Source organism: Kogia breviceps, chromosome 11, assembly GCF_026419965.1.
Source record: "Kogia breviceps isolate mKogBre1 chromosome 11, mKogBre1 haplotype 1, whole genome shotgun sequence".
Taxonomy (NCBI): domain Eukaryota; kingdom Metazoa; phylum Chordata; class Mammalia; order Artiodactyla; family Physeteridae; genus Kogia; species Kogia breviceps.
Genome location: NC_081320.1, coordinates 24,118,636 through 24,136,395, shown reverse-complemented (window position 1 = coordinate 24,136,395; position 17,760 = coordinate 24,118,636). Strand labels below are relative to the sequence as shown.

The following is a 17,760-nucleotide window of genomic DNA, read 5'->3' as shown; positions in this document are numbered from 1 at the left end:
TATATATTTTATATACAGTAGTGTGTATACATTAATCCCAAACTCCTAATTTATCCCTCCCCCCAACCTTTCCCCTTTGGTAACCATAAATTTGTTTTTGAAGTCTGTGAGTCTGTTTCTGTTCTGTAAATAAGTTCATTTGTATCTTTTTGTTTTAGATTCCACATATAAGTGATATCATATGATATTTGTCTTCCTCTGTCTGACTTACTTCACTTAGTATGATAATCTCTAGATCCATCCATGTTGTTGTGAATGGCATTATTTCATCCTTCTTATGGCTGAGTAATATTCTGTGGTATATATATACCACATTTTCTTTATCTGTTAATCTGTCAATGGACACTTAGGTTGCTTCCATGTCTTGGCTATTGCAAATAGTGCTGCAGTGAACATTGGGGTGTGTGTATCTTTTCAAATTAGAGTTTTCGTCTTTTCCAGATATATGCCCAGGAGTGGGACTGCTGGATCATATGGTAACTCTGTTTTCAGTTCTTTAAGAAACCTCCATACTGTTCTCCATAGTGGCTACACCAGTTTTTATTCCCACCAACAGTGTAGGGGGGTTCCCTTTTCTCCACACCTTCCCCAGCATTTATTTTTTAATTATTTTGGCATGCCGTGTGGCTTGTGGAATCTTAGTTCCCCAGCCAGGGATCGAACCCATGCCCGCTGCAATGGAAGTGTGGAGTCCTAACCACTGGACTGCCAGGGACTTCCCCCCAGCATTTATCATTTGTAGACTTTTATTTTTTAATTTTTGGCTGCTTTGGGTCTTCATTGCTGTGCGTGGGCTTTCTCTAGTTGCAGGGAGTGGGGACTACTCTTTGTTGCAGTGCGCGGGCTTCTCATGGTGGTGGCTTCTCTTGTTGCAGAGCACGGGCTCTAGGCACGCAGGCTCAGTAGTTGTGGCGCACAGGCTTAGTTGTTCCGTGGCATGTGGGATCTTCCAGGGCTTGAACCCATGTCGCCTGCACTGGCAGGTGGATTCTTAACCACTGCGCCACCAGGGAAGCCAAATTATTTGTAGACTTTTTGATGATGGCCATTCTGACTGGTGTGAGGTGATACCTCATTGTAGTCTTGATTTGCATTTCTCTAATAATTAGTGATATTGTGTATCTTTTCATATGTCTGTTGGCTATGTCTTCTTTGGAGAAATGTCTACTTAGGTGTTCTGCCCATTTTTTGATTGGGTTGTTTGGTTTTTTTGATATTGAGCTATATAAGCTGTTTGTATATTTTGGGTATTAATCCATTGTTTGCAAATATTGTCTCCCATTCTGTAGGTTGTCTTTTAGTTTTGTTTATGGTTTCCTTTGCTGTGCAAAAACTTTTAAGTTTAATTAGGTCCCATTTGTTTACTTTTGCTTTTGTTTCCATTACCAGTTACTAGGAGACATATCCAAAAAAATATTGCTTCAATTTATGTGAAAGAGTGTTCTGCCTATGTTTCCCTCTAGGAGTTTTATAGTATCCAGTCTTACACCTAGGGTTTTGTTTTGTTTTGTTTTTGTTTTGCCACACCACTTGCAGGGTCTCAGTTCCTCAACCATGGATCATCGAACCCAGGTCCACGGCAATGAAAGCCCGGAATCCTAACCACTAAGCCACCAGGGAACTCCCTACATTTACGTCTTTAATCCATTTTGAGTTTATTTTGTATATGGTGTTAGAGAATGTTCTAATTTCATTCTTTTACATGTAGCTATCCAGGTTTCCAGCACCATGTATTGAAGAGACTGTCTTTTCTCCTTTGTATATTCTTGCCTCCTTTGTCATAGATTAATTGACCGTAAGTGTGTGGGTTTATTTCTGGGCTTTCTATCCTTTTCCATTTATCTATATTTCTGTTTTTGTGCCAGTGCCATACTGTTTTGATTACTGTATGTATGCAGTATAGTCTGAAGTCAGGGAGTATGATTCCTCCAGTTCCATTCTTTTTTCTCAAGATTGTTTTGGTTATTCAGCATCTTTTGTGTTTCCATACAAATTAAAAAAATTTTTGTTCCAGTTCTGTGAAAAATGCCATTGGTAATTTGGTAGGGATTGCACTGAATCTGTAGATTGACTTGGGTAGTATGGTCATTTTAACAATATTGATTCTTCCAATCCAAGAACATGGTATTTCTCTTCATGTGTTTGTGACATCTTTGATTTCTTTCATCAGTGTCTTATACTTTTTGGAGTACAGGTTTTTATCTCCTTAGGTATGTTTATTCCTAGGTATTTTATTCTTTTTGAAGCAATGGTAAATGGGGTTGTTTCCTTAATTTCTCTTTTTGATATTTTGTTGTTAGTGTATAGAAATGCAACAGATTTCTGTATATTAATTTTGTATGCTGCAACTTTACCGAATTCATTGATGAGCTCTAGTAGTTTTCTGGTGACATCTTGAGGAGTTTCTATGTATAGAATCATGTCATCTGCAAACAGTGACAGTTTAACTTATTTTCCAATTTGGATTCCTTTTATTTCTTTTTCTTCTCTGATTGCTGTGGCTAGGACACCCAAAACTATGTTTAATGAAAGTGGTAAGAGTGGGCATCCTTGTCTTGTTCCTGATCTTAGAGGGAATGCTTTCAGTTTTTCATCATTGAGTATGATGTCAGCTGTGAGTTTGTCATATATGACCTTTATTATGTTCAGGTATGTTCCCTCTGTGTCTATTTTCTGGAGAGATTTTAATCATAAATTGATGTTGAGTTTTGTCAGAAGCTTTTTCTGCATCTATTGAGATGATTATATGGTTTTTATTCTTCAGTTTGTTCATGTGGAGTATCACATTGATTGATCTGTGGGTACTGAAAAATCTTTTCATCCCTGGGATAAATCCCACTTGATCATGGTGTATAATCCTTTTAATGTATTGTTGGATTTGGTTTGCTATTATTTTGCTGATGGTTTTTGCATCTATGTTCATCAGTGATATTGGTCTGTAATTTTCTTTTTTTGTGTATGATATCTTTGTCTGGTTTTGGTATCAGGGTGATGGTGGCCTCATAGAATGAATTTGGAAGTGTTCCTTCCTCTGTAATTTTTTTTGGACTAGTTTCAGAAGGAGAGGTGTTAACTCTTCTCTAAATGTTTAGTAGGATTCGCCTGTGAAGCCATCTGGTCCTGGACTTTTGTTTTTGGGAGTTTTAAAATTACTGATTCAGTTTCAGTAGTGGTAATTGTTCTGTTCATATTTTCTCTTTCTTCCTGGTTCAGTCTTGGGAGAGTGTACCTTTCTAAGAATTTGTGTGTTTCTTCTAGGTTGTCCATTTTATTGGTGTATAGTTGCTCATAGTAGTGTATTATGGTCCTTTGTATTTCTGTGGTGTTGGTTGTAACTTCTCTTTCTTCATTTCTGATTTTATTGATTTGGGCCCTCTCCCTTTTTTTCCCTGATGATCTGGCCAAAGGTCTGTCATTTTTGTTCATCTTTTCAAAGAACCAGGTTTTAGTTTCATTGATCTTTTCTATTTTTTAAGTCTCTATTTCATTTATTTCTGCTCTGATCTTTATGATTTATTTCCTTCTACTAACTTTGGCTTTTGTTTGTTCTTCTCTATCTAGTTGCTTTAGTTGTAAGGTAAGGTCGTTTATTTGAGATTTTTCTTGTTTCCTGAGGTAAGCCTGTAACACTATAAACTTCCCTCTTAGAACTGCTTTTGCTGTATCCCATAGGTTTTGGATAGTTGTATTTTCGTTTTCATTTGTCTCTAGGTATCTTTAAATTTCTTCTTTGATTTCTTCAGTGATCCATTTGTTGTTTAGTAGCATATTGTTTAGCCTCTATGTGTTTGTTGCAGTTTTTTATTGTATCACCTTCATATTTGAAGACAGTTATTTTCTCTTATCCTGTTGAAGATAATATTTTTTGTCTCTGGTTCTCATTGTTGCTTTTGAGAAATAAGATATTAATCTAACAGTTACTTTGTAGGGAATCTGCCTTTTCCCTCTTGCTCCTTTTAAGATTTTATCTTTGTTATTGTTTTTCTACAATTTCACAAGTATAATTCCAGATGTGCATTTCTTTTCAATTATTCTGGAGGGAATCCCTTGGATTTTCTGAATTTAAAAATTAATTAAATAATTTTTGGCTGTGTTGGGACTTCATTGCTGAGCGCAGGCTTTCTCTAGTTGTGGTGAGCAGGGGCTACTCTTTGTCGTGGTGTGCGGGCTTCTCATTGCAGTGGCTTCCCTTGTTGTGGAGCACGGGCTCTAGGTGCACAGGCTTCAGTAGTTGTGGCACACAGCCTCAGTAGTTTTAGCTTGCAGGTTCTAGAGCACAGGCTCAGTAGTTGTGGCGCATGGGCTTAGTTGCTCTGTGGCATGTGGGATCTTCCCAGACCAGGGATCGAACTCGTGTGCCCTGCATTGACAGGAGGATTCTTAACTACTGTGCCACCAGGGAAGTCCCCTTCCCTATATTTTAAATCCCCCTTTATGTTTTTAAAAACAAACTAAAGGGCTTCCCTGGTGGCGCAGTGGTTGAGAGTTCACCTGCCGATGCAGAGGACACGGGTTCATGCCCCGGTCTGGGAAGATCCCACATGCCGCAGAGTGGCTGGGCCTGTGAGCCATGGCTGCTGAGCCTGCGCGTCCGGAGCCTGTGCTTTGCAACCGGAGAGGCCACAACAGTGAGAGGTCCGCGTACCGCAAAAAAAACAAAAAACAACCTTTATTTACATACCTTAAAATTCGTCCATTAAAAAAAAATTAAACATATTCATTTTATATATGGTAACTGAAAATTCCCAAATCAGTAATCTTTGCAGGTTTGAATAGTTTATGGCAGCTTGTCTATTTGTGTGGGGTTTTTTTTGCGGTATGCGGGCCTCTCACTGTTGTGGCCTCTCCCGTTGTGGAGCACAGGCTCCAGACACGCAGGCTCAGCGGCCATGACTCACGGGCCCAGCCGCTCCGCAGCATGTGGGATCTTCCTGGGCCAGGGCACGAACCCGTGTCTCCTGCATTGGCAGGCAGATTCTCAACCACTGCGCCACCAGGGAAGCCCTCTTTGTATGTTTAATGGCTTTGTACCCTCATGGTTCTTGGAACTCTAGCTGTAGGAATTATTTGATGCCTGGGATTAAAGTATATTCCCCAGAGAGGGTTTACATTTCGTTTGGCCAGGTTTCTAGGAGAACTATGCCAATTTGGACCACTTTAAATTAAATTTTTGTCTTGGAATTTTTTTTTGGCCACTCACATGCTATACATTCTGTCCCCAAACTTGTGTGAGTACAAACTTATTGTTCTGAATTATGTGAGAATTTTCCCCCCACTACACCTTGAACCAAGGATGAGATAGATAGGCTTTTGTCCTTCCTGTTTCACTCTGTGGGGCACATTTTTTGTTCTCTTAAGTTTGCTCTCTGGGGGTGTTACTCTTTGACTACCCTGGTTTTATGTGTGTAGGGGATAGTTTTCCATTTCAACGTTCTCTGCTCAACCCCCGATTTTGTCTTCTGTCCCAGTTCATGGCCCTTTAAACCCTGGTTCCAGATGAGGAAATGGCTTAGCAAATGCTGGCTCTAATTATCACCTGTGCCTTGGGATTCATAACTTCACGTCATCTCTAGCTTCTGAGGAATTCCCTTAGTTTCTGACCAATAGGGGTGTGTGTGTGTGTGTGTGTGTGTGTAATGATCCAGCATTTATAGTTGCACTATATCAGGTGGAATTTCTGTGACATTTAGTCCTCTGTAGTGCCAGAAATGTGAGTGTCCAGTTTTTTTCTTCCTTTCTCCTTCCTTCTTTATTTCCTTCTTTTGCATTTGGATAATCAATTGTCCCAGCACCATTTGTTGAATAGTGTCTTTCCCTCACTGATTAATAATATAAATTTTCTCATATCAGAATTTCACGTGTATGTGTTTATTTTAGGTCTGGATTTGTTTCTGTTCTTAGCCAGTTTTTTTTTGCCCGCACGCATGGCTTGCGGGATCTTATTTCCCTGACCAGGGATTGAACCTGGGCCCTTAGCAGTGAAAGTGCAGAGTCCTAACAGCTGGGCTGCCAGGGAATTGGATTTGTTTCTGTTCTAATGGTCTGTTTCACTATCAATACCACATTGCCTTAATTATACAACTTTAAGCACAGCCACCCCCTCAACTGTGTTCTTTTTCTTTAGGAGTTTCTTGGCTATCTTTGGCCCTTTGTGCTTCTCTACAGATTTATTTGTTTTCAAGCTCCTAGAATATCCTGATAGGATATTGATTGGAATTATTTCAAATATATGTATTAATATGGGATAACTAACTTCTTTATGACATTAAATCTTCCTGTTCACGAATGTGCTATACTGCATTTATTTAGGATATCTTTATTGTCTGCAAATATGATTTTATAATTTTGGGTTGTGAACATATTTTGTTAGGTTTATTACTAGATGCATCAGTTTTCTTTAAACTATTGTATTATTTAACTTTTCATTGTTGGTTATAGAAATGAAACAGATTTTTTTATATTGATTTTTTTTTGTATCTAGCCACCTTGCTAAATATTTTAAATCAATTCTAATAATTTTCAGATTCTTTTGGCATTTTCTGTGTATCTCATCATATCATCTGTGAAAAATGACAGTTTAACTTCCTCCTTTCTAATCTTTATGTCTTTTATATCTTTTTCTTACCTTACTGTATTAGCTATGTCCTAAAATACAATGTTGTTTAGAATCAGAGATATTGGGCATCTTTGTATTCCTGATTTTAGACAGCTTAATGAGATCTTATATTTCAAGGGTCTGATCTGTTTTAACAAAAATGTCCCTACTTGTAGATATGTTTCTCTCATGGTTTTTAAAATAGAACTTGCATAGTCCTAAGTCCCCACTGTAAGAGTGATTTTTTTTTTTTTTTTTGCGTTACGCGGGCCTCTCACCGCCGTGGCCTCTCCGGTTGCGGAGCACAGGCTCTGGACGCGCAAGCTCGGCGGCCATGGCTCACGGGCCCACCCGCTCCACGGCATGTGGGATCTTCCCGGACCGGGGCATGAACCCGTGTCCCCTGCATCGGCAGGCGGACTCTCAACCACTGCGCCACCAGGGAAGCCCCAGAGATATTCTTTTTTTTTTTTTTTTTTTTGCGGTATGCGGGCCTCTCACTGTTGTGGCCTCTCCCGTTGCGGAGCACAGGCTCCGGACGCGCAGGCCTAGCGGCCATGGCTCACGGGCTTAGCTGCTCCGCGGCATGCGGGATCCTCCCGGACCAGGGCACGAACCCGTGTCTCCTGCATCGGCAGGCGGACTCCCAACCACTGCGCCACCAGGGAAGCCCTAGATGATTTTTAATACATAATTATTCTTATAGCTTACCTAAAATATCTTATTTCATTTATATTTACTTTAATTTCATCATATCAAGTTATTTTTCTTGCTGACAAATTTTCAACAGATGTAACAAGATTTCATTTAACTTTTATTAAATCTAGGTGCAGTGAAAGTACTATACATAATGCTGATGGCTCTAAAGACATGTCTGTATTAATTAGATCAACAAACTTAAACATTAATACCAGGTATTAATTTCATACTAAATATGTCCCAGTTCACGTGAACCTGAAACTCATTTAGCTTAATTTCTCTTGTATTTAGAATTGTTTGGTTTGTAAGCACTTACTTTTCTTTAAGCCAATTAAATAGGGCTCATTTACAGATTAACCTCAGCAATGTTATCCAAAGACAAAAACACATACAAACACACAAACAAATAGAAAGACATCATAGCTCTCATTTCAAAAGTTCAGCCCTGAGTCAGGTACAGCAATGTAAAACCCATCAGTTTACAAAAGAGGTTGCATTAAAGTTGGGTTTCTGGCAGATGGAACAAATCAAGCTCACTTGTCTAGATGGCTAAACCCTTTCTACTAATATTTATGGAAAACAAGTCAAGTTCTAAATTACTGTACCCTCTTTTTCAAAATTTGCATTTTAAAAAGATGGCAGAGATAAGGGTTTTTGAGAAAACCAGATAGGACATTTGTATCTAGGCAAGATACAAGCAAGTTTCTCCTAGGATGACTTTGTTTCCCCTTTGTTTAATATTTACAAGCCTCTTAAGATCACCCGTATTTATTAGAAAATCTATCAACTTGTTCCCCACTGTCAATGTTACCTGTGGCTCCTGTGGAGAAATCAGAATTGCAAGCCTCCAGTCCAAGGGAGTGTCCTGGCTTCTTACAAGATATTGGGACAAGGGAAATTGTCCTGCTGCAGAAGTGGCTCCCAGTCCAAATTGGGTGCCCTGTCAGGTCTTAGATGGTGATACTAAACCAGGTCCCTGTGCCCTGGGTGTTACCATAGAAACTTCTGTTTGATCCCCTTGGGTAGGGGAAACAGGAGGCAGTGAATATGTTGGTGGCATGGTCGGGGGGGGCAGTTGGAAGAACTGCTGGTGCAGCCTGCTTGGCCACTGGGGGAGCTGGATAGGCTGGACGGGGGTTTAAGTTTTTTTTTTTTTTTTAATTTTTAATTTTTTTTAAACATCTTTATTTGAGTATAACTGTTTTACAATAGTGTGTTAGTTTCTCCTTTACAACAAAGTGAATCAGTTATACATATACATATGTTCCCATATCTCTTCCCTCTTGCATCACCCTCCCTCCCACCCTCCCTATCCCACCCCTCTAGGTGGTCACAAAGCACAGAGGTGAACTCCCTGTGCTATGCGGCAGCTTCCCACTAGCTATCTAATTTACATTTGGTAGTGTGTATATGTCCCTGCCACTCTCTCACTTCATCACCACTTACCCTTCCCCCTCCCCATATCCTCAAGTCCATGCTCTAGTAGGTCTGTGTTTTATTCCCGTCCTACTACTAATCTCTTCATGACTTTTTTTTTTCTTAGATTCCATATATATGTGTTAGCATATGGTATTTGTTTTTCTCCTTCTGACTTACTTCACTCTGTATGACAGACTCCAGGTCTATCCACCTCATTACAAATAACTCAGTTTCATTTCTTTTTATGGCTGAGTAATATTCCATTGTATATATGTGCCACATCTCTTTATCCATTCATCTGTTGATGGACATTTAGGTTGCTTCCATGTCCTGGCTATTGTAAATAGAGCTGCAATAAACATTTTGGTACATGACTCTTTTTGAATTATGGTTTTCTCAGGGTATATGCCTAGTAGTGGGATTGTGGGGTCATATGGTAGTTCTATTTGTAGTTTTTTAAGGAACCTCCATACTGTTCTCCATAGTGGCTGTATCAATTTACATTCCCACCAGCAGTGCAAGAGTGTTCCCTTTTCTCCACACCCTCTCCAGCATTTATTGTTTCTAGAGTTTTTGATGATGGCCAATCTGACCAGTGTGAGATGATATCTCATTGTAGTTTTGATTTGCATTTCTCTAATGATTAATGATGTTGAGCATTCTTTCATGTGTTTGTTGGCAATCTGTATATCTTCTTTGGAGAAATGTCTATCTAGTTCTTCTGCCCATTTTTGGATTGGGTTGTTTGTTTTTTTGTTATTCAGCTGCATGAGTTGCTTATAAATTTTGGATATTAATCCTTTGTCAGTTGCTTCGTTTGCAAATATTTTCTCCCATTCTGAGGGTTGTCTTTTGGTCTTGTTTATGGTATCCTTTGCTGTGCAAAAGCTTTTAAGTTTCATTAGATCCCATTTGTTTATTTTTGTTTTTATTTCCATTTCTCTAGGAGATGGGTCAAAAAGGATCTTGCTGTGATTTATGTCATAGAGTGTTCTGCCCTAGAACAAAAAATTTCACAATTTGTATGGAAACACAAAAGACCCCGAATAGCCAAAGCAATATTGAGAATGAAAAATGGAGCTGGGGGTTTAAGTTTTGAAGTAACATTTCCCCACTCATTTTTTTCTCTTCCCTTGTAGAACCGGTTTCCCCTTGGGTTTTCTTTCAGACTGCTGCACCATAAGGTGGCAGCCCTCTGACTCCTTTTCCTCTTGATGCAATACCATAAATGCTCCTACATATGGAATCTCATCTCTTTTCCCTGCTCTTTTGCAGAACATTTCTAACTGCGAGATTGTATAATAATTGAGTGATCTATTCAGGGGCCATCGTTCTTCTGATCCTAACATATATTGGGTCCACACCCTATTACAATAGTACATCATGTCTTTCTTAGTCATAGGCTCAACGGCTGTTTTCACCATTTATATTCCCCAAAGGGCTCTCCTTTAGGAAAGATGGAGTATTTTCCACTTTTAAAAGTTTGATGACACCAAGACACAGAAGACGCCGACAAATTCCAACACAAAAGGCACAAACTCTAGCATCGATGCACACAAAACCAAGACAAAACCAACGAACTAGCTCCCAGATCGAGTAGACTTACCCTACAAAACCAATGAACTAGTTCCCAGGGAACCAGTTCCCAGAATCGGGCAGAGTCCAACAACAATTCCCCCCTCCAGCAGGGTACACCAACCAGATTGGCTTGTCCCGTAAAGGAAAAGCCCAGATTGAGGGGGGGATATGTTTCTGGCGTGCACGCTGGAGCGACTTACCCTCCAAATTGAATCGAGTCCATTGACTCGTAGCACCAAATTGAAGTTTGTCGGTTCCTTGCTTCAACTGCCAAGTGCTGGGATAGCCAGTGCCGGTTCAGGGAATTTTGAAGGGAAGATCCTCAGGACAAATGGTCCTGGCAGCTGCTAGGGCCTTGCCTCAATATTCCCTGACCGGGTCTAGCTAGACACGAGCAAGGCTCCTGGTTGGCTCGCTAAATTTGTTGCCGAGTCCAAGCTCGCTCTGCTCGCCACACGACAGGCCAATGAATCAGAGACGAGGTGTTGAGGTAAGGAATACGACTTTATTCGGAAAGCCGGCAGACCGAGAAGATGGCAGACTAGTGTCTCCGATAAACCATTTTATCTGGGTCTGGATGCCAGTTTTTAAAAATAGAATCAGAGAAGGAGAGGCGGTGAGGAAGTAAAGTAAAAGGGCCATCGGTCTTGCAAAACATCTCCTGGAATGACCAGCCTCAGTGAGGGGATGTGTTAGTTTCTTTTTTCTTGCAGCCATTCACAGGTGGGCAGGGTTTCCTGAGGCAGGTCATTACCTATGATTATAATAACAAAAGACACGAAAATCAAAGGTTAAAGTCAAAGAAACAGATACAATGTGGGTTCCGATTTAGCTCTTCCCTGTCACACACTTAAAAAATGAGATGAAGTGGGAGTCCCTCCTTTTTTTTTTTTTTTTTTTCTTTTTTTTGTGTGTGTGGTACGCGGGCCTCTCACTGTTGTGGCCTCTCCCGTTGCGGGGCACAGGCTCCGGACGCGCAGGGTCAGCGGCCCCACGGCATGTGGGATCTTCCCGGACCGGGGAACGAACCCGTGTCCCCTGCATCGGCAGGTGGACTCTCAACCACTGCGCCACCAAGGAAGCCCAGGATTCCCTCCGTTTAAAAAATGTTTTTAGAGCTACTAAAAAACTTGCATTTACACAATAGTTGATAAAAATATTCCTCTGGATTGTACAAGAAGGGAGACAGGGACCACTGATAGGACTGGGTGTTTGATATTCATCAGACTTGGCTTCTTTTTTACCTGCTTCATCAGAGGCTGGCCTCTCATTTTTATTTTCAACATTTTCTGCAGGTAAGTCTTCTTTAGTCTCTTGGTGAGCCACTTCAGCCTGTTTTCCCTTTGCTCCCTTTTCCCCTTTGTTTGCACTTTTTTGCCTGAAGATTTATCCCTTCCTTCCACCTTTTTGGCTTCGTTTCCACTTTTGCAGAAGCTGTTTTAGCCAACAACATCGCTGATCGCCTGCTGGGCTCCTTCTTCTCCCCCCCCTCGGCAGGGCTGACTTTCCTCTTGGGCACCTTGGCAGCGGGGCGGGCGCATGCTGGGTGCCTGCGGGGCACAGCATGCCACGAATCTTCGCGAAGCTGGGTTGCCTGGCCGTGATGCCAGAATCTTGGCTTTCTGTGCACCAATGCCTAAAAGAAATACGGAGACGAAGTTTTGGAGGAAGGAGAAAAAGTAGCTTTATTCTTTGCTAGGCAAAAGGGGGAACACAGCAGGCTAGAGTCTCAAGAACTGTGCACCCCCCCCCACCCCCCATAGGGAAAGGTTTTTATAGCTTGGGGCTCGTGGTTTGGGGTAGGTGATAAGGCTCAAAGTAATTAAGGTCTTGCATTTCTTTTCTTCTGAATATTCATGGTCAAAGCTGGCATGAGACAGCTCAGCAACCGGGTCTGGTGTCCCTGAAGTTATCAGCTGTGACCTTTCTGAAATGAAGAGTGCTGCAAGGGTGTGTAGGAGAAGAAATGCCAGGTGCAAAGGGTAATTCATATGGGGTCAGAGAGTAATAAGGACAAGTCTAGCTACACGTATTTATAAGTAGTAACAGCTAAAGAATAACAAAGATTGCTTAACACTTTCAGGCCTGGTTATGCTGTTTCCCCAACCTGTTCATTGCTTACTTATTTTCCTTGTTTATCCAAAAAGTCTCATTTCTGTTTTTACTGCAACAAATACGCCACTGCTAGTTCATTCCCTCCACATCAATGAAGGAAGGGAAATGGGCCTTGCATTCTTGTCTGGATGAGGATAAACTTCAGTTTTGCTCCATTTGACAAGCACCAGCTGTCCAGCCCAGAGGCCCATCTATCTCCTACTTCAGCCGCTGCCACTCCTGCCACCCATGTTTCCTTTTTTTTAAATTAAAACATGCCAAAGTCCATTATGTAAATTTGCATAAGGGCATGAATTCCCATACGATGGATAATACTGAATAGCAGCAAATTTTAATTTTTTCCTCAAGCAACCTGACGAAAGATGGTTTACTAGTATTGTTTTAATTAACAGCTTAGCACTCAAAAGCGTAGCCACCCTCTGGGGGAGCCCTTTGCCCAACGCAAAGGAATCCTCGGGCTCCTCTCGGTGCTGTCTACCCTCTGCCTGCAGAGGTCGCTGGCCACCGCTCGCCTCTCTCCTGTGGTCCTAATCGGCTGCCCGTGTACAGTGCGCACGCGCATATTTCTCTCCAGGTGTCCAGCTTTGTGCCTGATCGAAGTCTTCTCGGCCGCGCTCAGCGCTCAGTATTTAACCCGGACTGGTGTTCGGGGAAGGGTAGCGTGTTCCCCCGACCCAGAGCGCCTCTGGGCCTCAGCGGCTAGAGGGCCTGGGACGGGCCTACAGGGGTCGGGCGGCACGGTGGGCAGCCCATGCGGGCGGGCCCCCGCTAGGGCTTGGGCGTCGGTCTTCGGTGGGCCCCGGAGCCGGGCGCGGAGTCCCTGACCGGACAGGTACGGAGGCGGCGACCCTGGAAACTGCCTCCTCCCCCCACCGTGTTCGCCAGGCTCCTGGCTGTGCTCTGGGGGCTCGGCGCTCGCCTAGGGCGCGGCCGGGAGCTGGGTGTGCGGGACGGGGCGGGGATCGGTAGGGGTGGGCCGCGGCGGGGGTGGGCGCCCCCTGGGTCTGGGCTGGTCCGACCCACCAGAGCTCTTCAGCCTGCCCGTGTGGTGTTCTCCCGGGGTCGAGTGATTTCGTCTCCGAATTCCTACAGAACTGCAAGGATTCCCCTCCTTTCCTGGGAGCATCCAAGGCACCCCTGAACCCATTCCAAGCTACAGGTTTCCTGTGGGGCACACGGTTGAGAAGTTGTGTCAAACAGAAAAACAAACAAAAAACAAAGCGGACTCAAGCTGGGGGCCTGGATATGCGTTTGGTGTGTCAGTTTCCCATTCCTGGCGTCCGCCTTAACTGGCAGGCTCACCCTTGAGCAGTCATCTTGCGCATCCCCACAACTAAATCACACAGATGACGAACTCCACTATTTTTAAGAGGCGGTGATTTAGAAACTTACCCTCACTTATTACAAGTGTGGAGAGCAACAAGCCCATCTTGACCACTTACTTGGTCCAGTATGCTTAAGATACTGAGAGTCAAGGAGCTATGAGGCGGAGATTGAAGATCTTTAGCTAATGTACGGGCGAAGCCCAAGGCCCGGGGAAGTTAGCGATAGTAGTTAAGTATAACTTTTTTTTTCAAAGACATTTTGTGCTCAAATATGTTCAGAAACTTCATGGTTAAAGTTTTCTCTACTACAGAATATTTTGGAACTTTCAGTATGCTACTGATATTGTTATCACGAATTTCCCACTGGAAGTATAGTATGGAGAGTTTCCCAAATTTGAACGGAAAAATACTGTTTTTCTTGGGTGTTACCTCTGTTTAACATATGGAACAGCTTGGGAAATGGAGTTCCAGAATTAGAAACTCAAGGTTTGGAAGGGGCAGTGTAGGTCAGTGCTTTTTGAACTTTAATGCTGCATACACAAAATCTGTTAAAGTACAGATTTTGGTTAGTTCTGTATTTTTAACAAGTTCCCGGGTGATGCTGATGCTGCTGGTCCATGGACCACACACACTTCGAGTAGCAAGGATTTTCACTGGATTGATAGAGACCATGTTCTGTTCCCTGCTCTCCAGAGCAAGCTGTGCTGCCTTGAATGATCACTTCCCCTGTCCAGACCTATAAAATAGACTGGACTAGAAGATCTCTCAGGTTTCCTTCAGACCTAAAATGTGATTCTAGTCCAGTTACCCTTGTGACAGTTGAATTACATCTAAAATAGCCTTGCCCTATGGCCAGTTTGGGCTTGAACAGTTCTAGTAATGGGGAATTTACTGCATGTAAGACATCCCATTTCATCGTGGGATAGCTCAATAAGGAAATTTTTCATATTGCTAAAATACATCTCTGTAACTTCCATCCTGTTGGTCCTAGGTTATCTCTTAGAATCAAACAGAAAAAAAAGTATAACCCCTCTTTAAAAGGTGACTCTTGGGGGCCTGTGCTCCGCAGCGGGAGAGGCCACAGCAGTAAGAGGCCCACGTACCGCAAAAAAAGATGACTCTTGGGAATTCCCTGGCGGTCCAGTGGTTAGGACTTGGTGCTTTCACTGCCAGGCCCTGGGTTCAATCCCAGGTCAGGGAACTAAGATCCCACAAGCTGCGTGGCATGGCGGAAAAAAAAAAAAAAGACTCTTAAAAGTGTGAGATGACAGTGTTTCTACCAAGTTTTCCCCAAACTGAATTATCCTTTATGTTTCCATGACGTTGCTTCAAATCCCTGTCTCTTAAATTTAGTCCTTCTGTGTGGAGTGTGGTGGGGCTGTAGCTGGACTTTGAAGGATGGGTGGGGCTTGCAAAACCCGGGAAAGCATCCTAAGCAGCTGACAGTGGTCCAGAGATGACACTGCATATGTCAGATCCAGAATTGTTTGATTCAAGTAAAAAAATGGTATGTCAGTGAAAGATTTTGGGCAAAGCAATGTTTTAGAGTGTGTAGTTGCCTTACTGTGGTGTATAATGTGGTTGGAAATGGGGAAGGAGAGAGGCAGAGAGCCAGATATGCTTAACATATCAGTAAAGAGGGCTTAGGTTGATGATAATAGTAATGCCTTCTATTTATGTATAACATTTTACAGATTACAGAACCTTTCACAGACAACCTTTCCTGTGAGGTAGGCAGAGCAGCTGTTACCCAGTTTTATAGATGAGTCACCAAAGAGTAAATGATTTGCCTTGATTCTCAAAGCTGTTACATGGCAGACCAAAGTGATGACAGTGGTAATGGAGGAGAAGGGAAGAATGCAGGAGGCAATACTGAGGAAGAATTGATAAGTTGGGCCTGAATCAACATAAGGGTACAAAGGAAAAGAAGTTGTTAGGGAGGAGTCAAAATAGTTGGGAAAATCATAATACATGATCGACAACTGCCATAGGTTGTACTTGCTCAGATCTGTCATTCTTAGTGGCTGTTTGGAGTTATAGGTTGGGAGGGATTGTGGCAGAGGATTCCTAGGTTGTTCAGCCTGTCTATTGGTACTGGGTGGTGTGTGGGCCTTGGGTTAGCTGTCCCATACCAAGGGAATTGAGGACTGGATCCTCAGTGTCCCCTGAGAAGGTAAATGCTGAGCAATTGAGTGATTCAAATCTATCTTAGGGTCCTTGCCATCCTGGAGTTTCTGAATTTGGTTTTATATAATTTTTCTTTTGAAGTTCCAGCTAGTATTAGTTGTACTTGGCTGATGGACAAATTGGCTATCCAATCTGACCTCCCCAAGCTCCCACATATCCACTGAGGGTTTCACTGAAGCAGAGACTGGACCCTTGTCACTACCGAAGCCACGCTAAAGCTATTTTCCCAGAAGATCTGCACTTCCCCTAGAGCCTAGAGGTCTCAGTCTCTCTCTCCCTCTCTCTCCCTCTCCCTCTCTCTCCCTCTCCCTCTCTTTATTTCTGTCTCTCTCTGGTCCTTTTACCCTGGAAGCATATGAGGTTGAGATTTATTGTTACTACCAAATTCCATAGGACCTGGAGCTGTCCCTGCACTTCTGGTTTCTTAGGCTCTTATCTGGTGAGCAAAGAGCTACATCTCTTGGGGTGTATGTGTGCCTGACTGTTGTACTTCCCCCATGGTGTCTCTGGGAAACCTGTCAGAACCAACTTATATCCCTAGAGCCTGGTGTTGGTATGGGCTTCTATTCAGCATTGAAAGTCTTCTGTGTTCAGTGCTTAGGATACTGAGATGAATTAAAATTCTGTGCCCTGGAGGAATTCACGATGGGATAAGGGAGACTATATTGTGAGTAAAATGCGATCTTGTAATAGAGATATTTCCAAAGTGTTGTGTGAGGGCAGAGGAGGGAATGACTAGCTCCCCATGGAGACATCAGGGGAGTATTCAGGAAAGAGGTGATAAGTAAGTTGAGCCTTGAAGACGAAGAGAGAGACTTGGTGACGTTTGCAGCATTTGCAGAGGCATAAGATAGATAGATCCAAGTGGCTGGAATCTAAGAGAACTTTGGGATCAAAGGAGAGGTGATTGATGAGATTAGATTCATAATGAGGCCAGGTTTTTAATGGCCTGAAGGTCTAAGATTCAATTTTGTGGGAGGAAAGCCACTGGAGGTTTTTAGGCAGGGAGGTGATGTGGTTATATTTTGGAAAGCTAATTGTGGAAATAGACTGAAAGGGGAGAATCTGGATCCAGGACATCAGGAGACTCTTGTAGTAACCTGGGCTTGGCTTCAGGTTGAATTAAGGATTAGTGGGGATGGGAAGGAGGGGATAAATTGGAGATTGTAGAGACAGAGTTCACCTGACGTAATGACTAATTAATTGGTTGTTGAGAACAAGAGAGAGGGAGTTGTTGAGGATGACTCAGTTTTCTATTTTGGATTGATGGTGGTACCAGTAGTAAAGGGGGAATATAGACGAGGAACATTTGCTGGGGGAAGCTTCCGTGTGTTTTGGGTCCTGTTGAGTTGGGGCGTCTGTGGCGCTTAGCAGGTAGGTGGAAATGTGGGTTTGGAGTTGAGAAGAGAGTCTGTGTCTAGGGGTGGTAGATGTAAGTGGTAGTTGGTGCTGTTGGAATGGATGAGCTTGGCCATGCTTATAGAATGCTGAAGATAACAGAGGAGATGACAAGGATTGGTGGGCAAGGTGAGAGACAACGTTGTCCAGGGAGCTACAGAGGAAAAAGTTGCAGGAAGAGAATCAGCAGCCTCTTGCTACAGTGAGGTCAAGTAGTTTGAGCTTGGAAAATGTACTTTGAGATTGGGCAGTTAGGAGATTGTGGTCACCAAGGCTCTTTTATTTTTTTAGTGTGAGCAGCTGGATTGAAGAGTGGATGGGAAGTGAGGATAGGGAGGATGTACTCACTCTGAGTAGTTTGGGAAGGAAGGAAGGAAGGAAGGAAGATGGTGGCAGCTTGTGGAGGAGTAGCAGACACTAGAGACATTTTCCTAGAATGGAAGT

General features: G+C 42.7%; 1 protein-coding gene across 5 annotated transcripts in view; it reads left to right on the top strand.

Moving 5' to 3' along the window:
- The first annotated feature begins 12,935 nt into the window (after positions 1-12,935).
- Positions 12,936-17,760, top strand: part of DCTN1 (dynactin subunit 1) — a 30,800-nt gene continuing 25,975 nt past the window's right edge. Inside the window, exon 1 of one of the 5 annotated variants that reach the window (XM_067007348.1) lies at positions 12,936-13,238. The gene's annotated coding sequence lies outside the window, so the exon portion shown is untranslated. The remainder of the gene's footprint in view (positions 13,239-17,760) is intronic. The other 4 variants (XM_067007347.1, XM_059079867.2, XM_067007344.1 and 1 more) reach the window with 4 other exon arrangements.